Source organism: Chiloscyllium punctatum, chromosome 2 (assembly GCF_047496795.1).
Source record: "Chiloscyllium punctatum isolate Juve2018m chromosome 2, sChiPun1.3, whole genome shotgun sequence".
Taxonomy (NCBI): Eukaryota; Metazoa; Chordata; class Chondrichthyes; order Orectolobiformes; family Hemiscylliidae; genus Chiloscyllium; species Chiloscyllium punctatum.
The window spans coordinates 39,258,306-39,272,707 of record NC_092740.1 but is presented as its reverse complement, the minus strand read 5'-3'; the positions used below and the strand labels follow the sequence as shown (position 1 = coordinate 39,272,707).

At 41.9% G+C, this 14,402-nt stretch overlaps 1 protein-coding gene across 15 annotated transcripts in view; it reads right to left on the bottom strand.

Moving 5' to 3' along the window:
- Positions 1–14,402, bottom strand: part of lhfpl2b (LHFPL tetraspan subfamily member 2b) — a 171,275-nt gene that overhangs the window by 54,777 nt on the left and 102,096 nt on the right. The window contains exon 1 of one of the 15 annotated variants that reach the window (XM_072547434.1): positions 12,753–12,776. The exons of the other annotated variants lie outside the window; for them this stretch is intronic. The gene's annotated coding sequence lies outside the window, so the exon portion shown is untranslated. Of the gene's footprint in view, positions 1–12,752; positions 12,777–14,402 lie in introns of those variants that run through there. 15 annotated transcript variants of the gene reach the window in all.

Genomic DNA, 14,402 nt, shown 5'->3' with positions numbered 1-14,402 from the left:
TTGCTGCAAGATCGGCCAAGCAATTCCAACCAATTCTGCTTTCATTCCAAGCACACGTAACACTTCCACTTTTGAGTTTTTGTATCATTAAGGTGTAGCCGTTTGCGGAGTATTGACAGCCCTTTCTCCCTTCAGTACCTCCCCCAAGCACTCGTTTTCATGAGTGACCTGAAATTGGCAAGTCCTCGGAAGCAATTTGTTGACTGGCTGAGCATCATATTGGAGCCTAACTTCATTCGCACCTGCCATCTGCACATGCCTTTTCCAGTAGGGAATGCAAAAACCAGAAGGTTCCTTCCCTGCAGGAGAGAAATTGAGAAGAAACAAAAGGATTTGGAATGCTGCAAAATGGAGCCCAGGTAAATGCATTCCATATGGCATCAAACATAAACGTATTGATGTTCCTGCTCAATGTTCATTAAGGCTTTTGCCCGAAACGTCGATATTCCTGCTCCTCGGATGCTGCCTGACCTGCTGTGCCTTTCCAGCACCACTCTAATCTAGACTCTAATCCAGTGTTCATTAATAGTTTGTTTTACTCAGGGTCGATGAATAAACGACTTAATTTTGGCTTAGCCTCTAGGTATTTTCTAAACAACCAGTTCAGAGATGTTAACACACCTCCGGAGAGAGTAGGACCTGAACAGTAGTGGTTGGGATACGACACTGCAACGCAACAGTCCTAAACAGTGGGACCCAGGGAAACAATTTTTCTATCAATAGTGATAATGAATGCAGATTTGTGAAGACAATCTTTGGATGGTCTTAAGCCAGCAAGCTTTCAATTAACAGCTGAATGCACTGACAGATGAGAAACCTTTACAGCCCACACATACTCTACACAAACAAAGAAACCATCCAGTGACTTATTTAATCTACAGGCGATGGAAGAAAGCCATCAGCAGCCTGTAGTAGCGCTTGGTACATAATTAAATTAGCAGTTTCCTTTCGGGACCCACCCAAAATGATTCTTTTTTTAATTTAGAACTTCTATTCTTAAAATCACTTCAAGTTCTCTCACAGTTCACTTTTCTTTATTGGTCAAGGTAGTCTGGACAGATTTCCCCACTTCAAATGCTACTTTGCAATTTCTTATGGATTAAAGTGCGGAGAGTTGTACTCTGCCAGTGGAGATGGAGCCACGCACCAGCTCATAGCTGACCAGCATCACTCTGTAAATGCCCAGTAACCCCAACTCATGCCAGTAAGTTCCTCTGGACTCCCCCTTACCACATAACCTCTTTGCTCATTGCACTCAATCAAGCTACACTGGCCCCACAAACCAAAAAAAAACTCATTGGGTCAGGGCACATGGATTGATCTCAGTCTGAACAACTCCTCACCTTCTAACTGAGAATAATGTTCGCAGTGTCACTAAATCAATTAGAATTAAATTCACTACATCAATCGGCTGTTAAATGTTAATGTCTCTCTCTGCACATTCTTAATAGCTGTAACACAGTATTCTGCACCTGTTCTGTTACACTGGTGTACTTCTACAGCGTAATCTGCCAGTAAAGCACATAAGATAACACTTTTGCCTGTATCTTGGTATATGTGACAGTTATAAATCAAATCAAATCAAATTAAAATAATCAACAATGTGAAAATGTTGAGCTCTGCTTATTTTCTTCAGGTTGAGAGAGAGCTGGGGAATGGCAAAGACAGTTACATAAATCCAGAAAGGGTAGTGCACAGGTTAAAAAAATCAAGAAGGCCAACAGAGAGTTCATCTTTACCTCAAAAAGAATTCAAAGTTTGATTTAATTGTGGAGAGCCTTGGTCAGACCACTGAACATCAGGAAAAATATATTAACATGGAGAAGGTACAAATTCATCTGAATAGTACCAAGGTTAAATCATAAAGACAGGTTAGACCATAAGACCATAGGATAAGGAGCACAATTAGGGTATTTAGACCACTGAGTTTGCTCCATCATTTGATCATAAATGCTATAACTAACTCCATTCTCCTGCCTTCTCCCGTAATGCCTGGTCCCTTACTAGTCAAGGACCTATCTTATGACTTTATGACTATCTATCTCTGTCTTAAATAAACTCAATGACTTGGCTCCATAGCCTTCTGTGGCAACAAGTTTCATAGAGTCACCGCCCTCCAGCTGAAGAAATTTCTCCTCATCTCAGTTCTAAAGGGTCATCGCTTCACTCTGAGGCCACGGCCTCATCCTAGTTTCTCCTACTGGCGGAAACATTTTCTCCACATCTAGTCTATTCCAGGCGCTTGGAATTCTGAGACTTTCAATCAGATCTCCCTCCATCCTTCTAAAGTCCATCAAGTACAGACCTAGAATCCTTAACTGCAGTCAGCCAATCCTCTTTCCATGCCAGTATCTGCCCCAACACTATGGGCACTTATCTTATTTAGCAGCCTCCAGTGTGGCATCCTGTCAAAGGCCTTCTGAAAATCCAAACAAATCACATCCACTGACCCTACTTTGTCTAACTTGCTCATTACCTCTTCAAACAATTCTAACAGACTCGATGTCATAGGATATTGATATTCACCTTATATTCCATTGAGTTTGCACGTTAGAAGGTGTAATTATCAATGTCTGTTTAAAATAGCAAATGGATTTAATCATAAAGCTACCAAGAAACTAATTCCTCCAACACAGGAATCCTGAACAAGAGGGTGTAATATTGCTAGACCACTCAGGTGTGAAATTAAAGCGTGGTGAAAATTGATAACCTACTCTTACAAAATGGCCAAGGTTCCAGAGTCAACTGGAGTTTCCAAGATCAAAACTGATCAGGGCCTTGGGGGATCTGGAACAAGGATGGGTAAAGAGTGTTGATCAGCCAGAATCTAAATGAATGGTACATGCTCAAGGGGATTGATAGGTCTACTCCTATCCCAAATACAGAGCTGCTGAATCAGTTATTTGTGACACAAGATGCCCAATTTCCAATCTTTAACTTCTGACCAACATTACAGTTTACTGCATCAAATCATCCCAACTAGATCACTCCACACCACCCATATAGTACTGTTCCTTCTGCCTTCTGTATTTAGGAATGTCGTCTGACTCTACACGTGCAGCTGAATGAGAGCCCTCCTGTAAATGATTATCCATTTCCACTCCAGCCAGGCAGGGTTCACTCCAGCAGTCACTTTCTCACAACATGCCTGCTGCTCAGTCACAGTAAATGCATTCCTGGGACTGCTGACTAGCAGAAAACAAAACTCTACATGAGACCGTGCATCACTTGCCTGAGTGATTTTGTCAGCATGAACAGGGCGTTTTAGTTTCCGTCGACTAAGTGGCCTTGACATGTAATCCATTTACAGGATGCAAAAGACATATGGTTCGCACCTATTTAAACAGTTGACAGCAGATAAACACTGCGAGAGCTGCACCATTCAGAATGCCAAGTGATGCCAGCACAAGGTCAAGTGATCCAGTCCCACTGCCTCCCTGCAGCTTAGAGGACAGATGTTAGAAACTGTGCTGAGTTCATGAATACATTGGGGCTTGATTAGTTTATGACAATACACATGGTGTTGTTGCTCACATCCAAAATGTGACAGGTTCCCATCCCTGTTTCTGATTGTAATAAACATCCTCTGTTAATAGAGCACAGAGATTCACTCCAACAGTGAGTAACACCTACCAATGCAGAGGCCCACAGACATGCAGTTTAATGATCCATAAATGAATCATAGAATCTCAACAATGCAGGAAGAGACCATTCAAACCATGGGGTCAGCACCAACCCTCTGAAAAGCATCCCAACCATCCCAGCATCCCATCCTATCACTGTAACCCATGGCTTATCCACCTACCTGCACATCCCTGGACATAATAGGGAATCCACCCGACCTGCACATCTTTGGACTGCAGCAGGAAACCCACACACACACTCGGGGAGAAGGTGCAAACTCCACACAGACAGTGGCCTGAGATTGGAATCAAACTCAGGTCCCTGGTGCTGTGAGGTAGTAGTGCTAAATACTGAACCACTGTGCTGCCCAAATGGTTCTGCTACAATTTGTACAGCACTTCACAACACAAATTTGAAACAACTTCCAATCAGAGTGGCAGGTCTACTGATCTATCAAACGCTGATTTTGTGTAACTTCCTGATGGATTACGATTCTACACGGCACTGTCAATGTAAACCTTCTCCTTTTGTTCGAAGAAACCAATCATAGAGTCATAGAGACGTACAGCACAGAAACAGACCTTTCGGTCCAACTCGTCCATGCCGACCAGATATCCCAACCCAATCTTGTCCCAGCTGCCAGCACCTGGCCCATATCCCTCCAAACCCTTCCTATTCATATACCCTTCCAGATGTCTTTTAAATGTTGTAATTGTACCAGCCTCCACCACATCCTCTGGCAGCTCATTCCATGCACGTACCACCCTCTGTGTGAAAAAGTTGCTCCTTAGGTCTCTTTCATATCTTTCTCCTCTCACCCTAAACCTATGCCCTCTCGTTCTGGACTCCCCCACACCAGAGAAAAGACTTTGTCTTTTTATCCTATCCATGCCCCTGATGATTTTATAAACCTCTATAAGGTCCCCCCTCAGCCTCCGACGCTCCAGGGAAAACAGCCCCAGCCTATTCAACCAAATCCTCCAACCCTCGCAACATCCTTGTAAATCTTTTCTGAACCCTTTCAAGTTTCACAACATCTTTCCAATAGGAAGAAGACCAGAATTGCACGCAATATTCCAACAGTGGCCAAACCAATGTCCTGTACAGCCGCAACATGACCTCCCAACTCCTGTACTCAATACTCTGACCAATAAAGAAAGCATACCAAACACCACCTTCACTATCCTATCTACTTGTGACTCCACTTTCAAGGAGCTATGAACCTGCACTCCAATGTCTCTTTGTTCAGCAACACTCCCTAGGACCTTATCATTAAGTGTAGAAGTCCTACTAAGATTTGCTTTCCCAAAATGCAGCACCTCACGTTTATCTAAATTAAACTCCATCTGCCACGTCTCAGTCCATTGGCCCATCTGATCAACATCTTGTTGTAATCTGAGGTAACCTTCTTTGCTGTCAACTACACTCCAATTTTGGTGTCATCAGCAAACTTACTAACTATACCTCTTATGCTCATATCCAAATTATTTATATAAATGATGAAAAGTTGTGGACCCAGCACCAATCCTTGTGGCATTCCACTGGCACTGGTCACAGGCCTCCAGTCTGAAAAACAACTCTCTACCACCACCCTGTCTTTAACCTTTGAGCCAGTTCTGTATCCAAATGGCGAGTTCTCACTGTATTCCATGAGAACTAATCTTGCTCACCAGTCTCCCATGGGGAACCTTGTCGAACGCCTTACTGAGGTCCATATAAATCACATCCAATGCTCTGCCCTCATCAGTCCTGCTCAGGTAATGGGTCAGGTGATACCAGATATGGTTAAACAAGAAGGGAGTATTCCCACTGGACTCGTCATCCAGCCACCTAAACTAAGGTCTGGTGACACCATGTTTACCACACTACAGTGATCATAAGCCCAAATTTCTGTGGGTGCTCTCCAGATCTTTCTCCAGTGGAAGATCTGTATAAACCTGAAGCAATGGAGTAAATAGTCCACTTAAATCAGTGTGAGGCTGTGTGGTCAGATGATAAATCTGAAACTAGAGTTGTGCTGCTTTTGTACTGGTGTACATATAAAGCCACTTTATGTTCACACATAAGTGGCTGTATAACTGTAGACTTAAACATAAGGTGTTTAAATTACAGAGGTAAACTGGCATGGATAACACTGTGGTGTTACCATTGCACACTTACACAGCATTGTGCCTCAGGATTGTATAGTTTTGCAAGATATGTCTCAGGGCTGTGTAATTCTGTAGATCGTGTCTTGGGACTTTGTAATTTTGCAGGTCGCGTCTCAGGTTATCTTTCAGTGTTGCATTATTGGAATATAAGGCCTTAGCAATAAAGCTATCCTTCATTAAATCTCCAAAATGCATCATTTTACCGACTATTGCACTGTGACATGGGCAATCTGTTTCTTTTCCTTAGGCAATCCTTCTTTACTCCGGAGTTGGGAATCCAATACTGGATCAACAAATCCTGCCCCAGGTGGACATTGCTGAAGTGGGTGAGGTTTGCACCCTTCTTCCACCTGGGCACCTGACCTCCACCTAGACCTGTCAGAGATGCTCTACATGTTCAGTACCTTTGAAGATGTCACTATTCCAGTTCGAGTGGCCGGAGGCCTGAGGTTAATGGGGACATTCCATTTCTTCAGGAAGGCTGTGTGATGACCTTGAAGCGTCTCCTCTATCCTCGTGGCAACTGCTTGCCATGACGGATTTGGAAGTCATACCAGGTATGTGGACAACATGGTCCACCCAATGCAGCCACCCAGTGTCCCAATGCTGAGGATGTTAGCCTGAGAGAGAATACTAATATTGGAGTGATTATCCTGCTGCTAGATTTTCTGGATTTTTTTAGAGGTGTCTCTGGTGATATCTCTCAAGATATTTGGTACAATATTACTTTAGCAAATGACCAACTGATGGGAGGAAGCCTTATCATCTTCTTATTGAAGTAGATGGAATAAAGTTGTCAGGACTCCACTTTTATTTATTCCTATAATATTTGAGTCACACGAACAGAACCTATCCCTTCTGTCTTTATATTCTGCTTTTATTTTGCATTTCCTTATGCCTCAAATTTCTGTTTGACATTGTTTGCAATTTACTCTCATAACTTCAGTGGACTCTTCAGGAAGCAATGGAGATGACTAAAAATTAGCCTTTGTGTCATTTCTCCAAGATTTCTGCTGAAGTTATGATGGACAATCAGGAGAGGTTCATGGACATTCTCAGTCCTGCAGAACATATTTCGAATTTTCCTCTCTTACATTCTTCAAGCTACCCAGTGACAGAAATTCGAAGTGTAATGGAAGGCAGTAATGCTTGATAATGAAACCCATGCTAAATACAGTGACAATCCACAATAGCTGACTGCCAGCTAGACTACAGCAAAAGATCCTTTTGCTGGTTTTCCCACATCTTGCCCAAGAATAGCAGAAATGCTTGAAAGACTGAGATTAAAGATTGGTTAAAACTTACAGGACAGAAGAATTGTACACCATACTTGTTTGATTTCTTCCCCGTTCTTTCTCCCATGCACTACATTTTAAAAAAATTTTCTAGTGTATATACAATTCCTTTTTTAAAGTTACTATTGACTGTGCTTAGACGACTCTTTCAGGCAGTGCATTGCAGTTGGTACCAAAGGCATTCATATAATTTTACATTTAGGTTGGCTATGCTGTTGGAAGACAGACATAATATAGAGAACCTCATTGTAAAATCACCATGAGGATTAAACAATACTTTACTGTATTAGCAGTTTCATGTAACCAACACACAGAGCAATGAGATTAGTTTGCTGCTAAAAAGCTACAACATTATGTCACTGGAAGCTTCTGGAAGCTTCCCAGCTTGTTTCATTATTCTGTACCAGAACCATTTGATATAAATCAATACTCTTGCAATTAATTGTGTGTCTAAAGGGAAAAAGAAACATGAAGAGTATAACCATTAATCATTTTAGTGACTGAATGTTTGTCTATGGGAACATGACAGCAGAAAATTTTCTTCTCATGAGCTTAGTGCTGCAGAATGAGAAACTACGGCATGAGTCACTATAAGATACAATTCTTCGCATTCAGCAGCTTATGGAAGCATATTTGAATGGTCAGTCCTTGAAAGAATATGTTAGGAAAGAAAAGCAGTTTTAAAAGTGCTGCCCACAAAACTCTCCAGCACACACATTAACTTGATGAGAAAGCTGAAGGCATTGGGAAAAATGCAGATGCAAATTAACTTATTGTTATCAAAGTGCTTTAATTAAAAGATGACCCAGTGATTGAGAAGGAGGAGGTTAACCAGGTACCTTCTAAACATAAGTGGTGGAGGGCCATGTAATCTGATAGGAATGTTTGTAGGTTTAAGTATTCGGACTATGTTGCATTTTGATATGTGACTGCGGAAGCTAGGTCTCCAACTATGAGTGACTTTGTCCCACTGTCCTCATCAGTTATGACCTTATTGGGAGAGTTTTCTTGTTGGTGATTATGCAAACCTTGATGGTGAATCCTATTGGTCTATCGGGATATACCACAGCAGGGATTGTGATCATATTCTGTCTCCAAGTCCACTCACTAACACAATCAGCTGGGGTCTAATAAATGGAGACCGCAAACAGGAACACTGGCTGAATTCCCCTTCCCAATCCAGAGACAATAAAGATGCATGTATTCATCCTGGCTAAAATCAATTAACTCACAGCAGGCTGCAGATCAAGTCTAGAGTCTATCCATTCTCTGCAGCTCAGAGACAATGAATCTGACATTTCTGGAGTCCAATTTCACTGCTGGAATTATGACAGAGGGGAATTTCTATCAGTCCTTGGAATGTGACACAGACCCAAGTCCTAAACTGGGGTGCAGGCGTACAAATTTTCAGAGTGGACAATTATCTGTGCACACAGTCATTTTGGGATTTGAGGATCCTGTTCCAATAGCAGATTGGAATCCAAGGAAGGAGGGCAGCATGAGGAGTGTCATTGTTGCAATAATGTAAAACTAACTGGGAAATGCATGCAGCCAAGGCAGCTGGGAATCCTACGTCAGATCAATGGATGTGCTGACTGGTATCTCTGTAAAACATCTAGAATACGTCAAATATTGATACAAATATTGAAGAAAGTGCTGGAGAAACCCAGTGGGTCTGGCAGCATGTGTGGAGGGAAACAAACAATTCACACTGAGGGCGGCACGGTTGCTCAGTGGTTAGCACTGTTGCTTCACAGCGCCAGGGATGTGGTTTTGATACCCACTCTCCCCATGGCTTCATGGGTTTCCACCGAGTGCTCCGGTTTCATTACACAGCCCAAGCAGGGTTATAAAGGATGGGGGTGGGTCTGGGTAGGATGCTCTTCGGAGGGTCGGAGTGAACTTGATGGGCCAAATGGCTTGCTTACACAGCTTTGGGATTCTATGATTCCATTGTGACTCATCCTCAAAACTGAACGGGGTTGGAAAGTGCTGTTTTTGATACTTTTGACAGGTAGATGAACAGCAAGGGGAATGGATGACATTGGTGCCCAGTGCAGAAGACAAAGAGGTTGCTGATTGGGGTAAAAGAGGAATAGTGATGTAAAATAGGTGTAAATGAAGGTGTGGAAAGGAGAAAATGGCTCCTCTCAGCTGAGTGCTAAGTGACCAAGACACAAACAAAACAAGCTAGGCCAACTGATTAATAGAATCCTGATCTTAACTCTGTTTTTCTCCCCACTAGTGTTGTCTGACCTATTGGGTATTTTACCCATTTTCGATTATGAGATCTCTGTCCTCACTTTAACGCATTCAGAGTTGCCTTTGTCCTCTGATCTGCCTGAACCAGCTAAGCATTGGCCCATTCCTGTTACTTACCATTCCTCAGTAGAAACTGATGTCCAACAAAGATGATTTCACACAATGCAGCACATTGGTGTTATCACCCAGGCCTCTGTTGATATTCACTGCTTGTCCCTAACAAGAGAATAAGACCCTACTGCACGACTTGTTGCTCAGTTATTTACATCAGACATAAAAAATGTGGCTGTAAAATTTCAGTGTCAACCACATTCCCAATTAAAGAAACACTTCAGTCACTGAAACACAAATCAAGTTGATTTCACCAAACCTTACACAACACAATTCAGATGTCATAAGTCTATACTTTGTAGCATGCCTCACACAGTCTTAGCACTGGGATGCTAGAAACAGCACAGTCTTAGTTAATTCAGAAACATTTTAATATTTATTTCACATACTTTTTAAAATAAATATTCTTTTATGAAATCCTGATTCTCAGTTTAGCAAGGAGGAGGGAAGACACAAAACAAAATATGAAATGGGAGATAAAGTATCGTTCAGAGTTGAACTTTGTGATAGAGACAGGGGTAGTAAAGATGACAGATCACTGTGCTTTAAAGCAGTTCGACAAGTATTAAGCACTCTGGGATTGCAAAACACTTACAATCTAATTAATATTTACAAGATGCTTCATGGCTTTCCACAAGTAAATGTAATTTAACATAACTCTGTATGTTTACTGAAGGACACAAAAACTTGGTCACATCGATTTAAAATTCCTAGAATGAAAGTTAATTTCAGTGTCATGAGAATTCTCTGAAACAATTTTATAAAGAAAAAGAAATTAATCTCCCAGTCACAGGCACATAACAGGGTGGAATTTCCACTTTCAGGTCAATTGGGTCATTGTGTCCAAAGTGCTCCTGAAATTGGATTCTGTCCAAATGAATTTGCATAACCATAAATGTAAGATTCTTGTTGAACCAGGACTATCAGGCAGGATAATAGAACATATCCATATCTATTATTGCTTCCCATAAAACATGTTGCTTGATGCACTGGTCCAGCTGAGAATAGGCTTAATCACCAAAAGTTGGTATTCTTAAATGAAATTTCCAATCCTTCACCTTGGAGCAATCCAATTTTAAAATCACTGAAAATGGCTTTGAGCAAAACTGCCTGAGACCATTTAATAGATTTGCTGGCAAACACTAGTCAGAAAATTAGTTACTCTCGGATTTTCATTTATTAGTTCATGGGATGTGGGAGTCGCTGGATGGGTCAGTATTTATTGCCCATCCCAGAGCAGTTCATGGCAAGTAGGGACTCCAATGATGTTGTTAGGGAGGGAGTTTCAGGACTCAGATCCAGCGACACTGAAGAAATATTAATATATTTCCAAGTCAGGATGGTGAGTGGCTCAGAGAGGAATTTGCTGGTGGTGGTGTTCCCATGTATCTGCTGCCCTATTCCTTCTAAGGGTAGATAATACAGATTTGGAAAGTGCTGTCAAAGAAGTCTTTGTGAGTTTCTGCAATTCATCACATGAACAATACACATCACTAAAACTGTGTGTCATTTGTGCAGTGAATGCACTATGAAAAGAGTGGTTGGGGTGCCAATCAGTGGCTGCTTTTTAAGTGTTGTTGGAGCTGCACTCAACCAGGCAAGAGGGGAGTGTTCCATAACACCCCTGACTTATGCCTCGTAGATGACGGACAAGCTCTGGGGAGTCAGAAGGTGTGTTAGTTGCCGCAGTATTCCTAGCCTCTAACCCACTCTTGAAGCTACAGTATTCATTCGGCTACAAAAATGGAAATTGCTGGAAAAGCTCAGCAGGTCTGGCAATATCTGTGGAGAGAAATCAGAATTAACATTTGGGTCAATGTTGTTGTTTTTGATTGACAGCATCCCTTTAGTTGAAGGGTCAATCACAAGGGGACATAGATTCAAGGTGAGGGGCGGGTAGTATTGAGGGGGGGTGGGAATGTGAGGAAAAACAGTTTGATCCAGGAGACGATGATGATCTGGAATGCGCTGTGAGGATGGTAGAGGTATATTGCCTCATATCCTTTCAGGAGTACTTGGTTGAGCACTTGGCACGTCATAACATTTGACGTTGTGGGCCGAATGCTAGTAAATGGGATTAGGTTGACAGTCAGGAGTTTCTCAGATGTCGGTGCACTCTCAATGGGCCGAAGGGTCTCTCCTGCATCATATGATTCTATAATTCTATGAGTCAAAGACGAACAGTGAAGCTTCAGGGGCTACATTTCACTTCCAGGCTGCCTTTCTCCCAAATCTGGTTGAAAAGGAGCACCTGAACTCAGTTGTTTCCTGTGGGGAATGAAACCATGAGGTCTATGTTGGAGAAGAATACATACAGGTGTTTCCTGACAACTGCTGAACAGAGAGGGGAAGTGGTGTGTTCCCTTCACCCCTGCTGGTCAGTTTATTCCATTAACAATTGATTTTTAAATCTTCCTTTAAATTTCCACCATTTTCTGTTCAATTTAAAATCTTCAGCATTGAAATGATGCTCTATTACTCCTTTTTCTTAAAGTAAATTCCAGTACTGTTTGACCTTTCTGAATAAGTATTTAATTTTCTGTTCATGATCCCTCTAGTTCTACCCTTCAATCTTCACATTCTTTTCCCATGATCTGAAAGCCTGAGATCAGTTTACCAACACAGAGGCTATTGTCATTTCACAACAGCTGTTGTTGTCCTCCCCACCACGAAGCATTTGTTGTGTTTCAGGTTTTAAAGTCCACAGCTACTCAATTACAAAGAGTAGACATCTGCTAAAGTATCAAATTAGCACTTACGCTCATTGCATTGAGATTAATGTGAAAGCAATTTTTAAAATAAATAAAATCTAAATGAGTTAAAAGTGTTGCTGATGCTTCAACGCATTGGCAGACAGGAGTGCATTTACTATTTCACCTGTGAATATCTTTCCTACGTGGTTTCTATTCGGTGGACCTCAAAGAAAATTAAAACAAGGGAAACACTGCACAGTGTAGTGTTTGAGTGCATTTTTTGTGTGAAGCATTTTCTTCCTGGAGATCCCCTGTTCAAACAACCTTCTGTATATGCTTCTGTCCTCCAAATGCAGATACAAATTCTTTTAACCGAAACATTAGGGATTTCAACTTTAAATCTTGAAAACATTAGGGATAGTTTCCTTCAATGCTATGATGCTGACATTCAAGCTGAGCAAACATCTCAATCCATGCTACGCTGCAAAAAGAGCTCTCCTTCGCTGTTAACCGGTGTTCCTGCAGCATTTGAAATATGACAGCAGGCAGTATGTGACACAGTACATGATAATTTTGCAATGCTGTCATGTGCTAACAGTGCTGAGGCCACTACTCACTTCTCAGTCTATCAGTCCGAAGTTTGCTGCAGAATGGCAGTTCAGACCCGGGTGAAGTTCACAGCAAGAAGCAAAGTTTTGCAGCTGCTAGAAATCGGAAACAAAAACAGAAAAGTACTGGAGGATTTCAGTAGGTCTGACAGAATCTAGAGCAAGAGAAAGAGAGTTAACAGTGCAAGTGAAAAATCACTGTGGATTTGAAATTCTGTTTCTCCAGCTGTTGATAATGCTGAGTTTCTCCAGCAGTTCCTCTTTTTGTTTGAGAAGTTCAGAGATCTTTCCTCTCGAGTCTATCCCATACAAAATGGAGAAGCAAATGATAGCGGCAGGAAGTCATGATTTGGTGCACAATTGTGCATAAATATTACTTCAGTGTTATCTTGACAGTTATCTGGAGATACTTACGATGTCTCTTATTCCTTGCTGTTTGCTTATGGTTAAAAATGTGACATCGAAGCATGGTAATGTGTACAGGGTTGACACCTTTCTGCGAGGGGAAGAAGGTGAAAGGAAATAAAATATGTATATATGACTTCAAATACACTAAAACAATTTACAGCCTAGATGATGTATTTGAATCTCTGAAGTGGGACATAAATCCACAACCTTCCAACTCAAGAATCCCAAGTGACTATAGTGTCTGGGTTCCAGGGATGTGCAGGCTAGGTCTATTAGCAGGGTTATAGGTATAGGATAGTGGATGGCATCCTTTTCGGAGGATCAGTGTGGACTTGATGGGCCGAATGGCCTTCTTCCACACTGTAGGGATTCTAAGGTTCTACGTACTACCATTGAATTCCAAACGAGGCCACAACTACACTGGTGGAAGACAACGAGTAAGTTATCCAAGTTCATTTCTTGGTGCAGGTGTCAGAAACAGTTCAGAAAGGAGTGAAGAAAATTCAACAATATTGCCTGCTCTAGACACAGCACCTTAGCGTCTGGAACCCTATATGCTGCAGAGATTTACAGCCCTGATTTTGAAACATTCAAAAAGGACCAAGTCCTGAAAAATCGGAGGCAAGTCGCCCATCAGGTATGGCCTATGAAAAGCCAGATCCGAGAAAAGGTAGGGCTGGGGTGTATGCAAAGTAAGATTCAATCTTCAGGAAAGACTGCCACTCACACCTTGTGTAGACAACTTGACTCTAGACAATGGTTCATTATTGTTGATCCCTGTTCTCAGGGCTGCTAGATATGAACAATAAACACAGACTTGCAGCATTGCTTGCATCTGAGAATATGGCAATTCAATTTGGCAACCATCTGGAGGATGGTACCTCTGACTGCACAACTCACCCAACAGCAATGGAAACATTCAGGTAGCCACAACCAGGGATGGAGCTCAGAATGTAGAATTTATGCAATCCTCACTTTGCCCCCCAGTCATCAACTTTGCAACCTTGCCTGTGCATCTGATGAATAGGAAACTTATAGGAACAGGCATAAAACAGATTTTTTTGTTGGGTTGGCAACATTGACAAGTGCTGAAAATGTGTTGCTGGAAAAGCGCAGCAGGTCAGGCAGCATCCAGGGAGTAGGAGAATCGACGTTTCGGGCATGAGCCCTTCTTCAGGAATGAGGAAAGTGTGTCCAGCAGGCTAAGATAAGAGATAGGGAGGAGGGACTTGGGGGAGGGGCGTTGGAAAT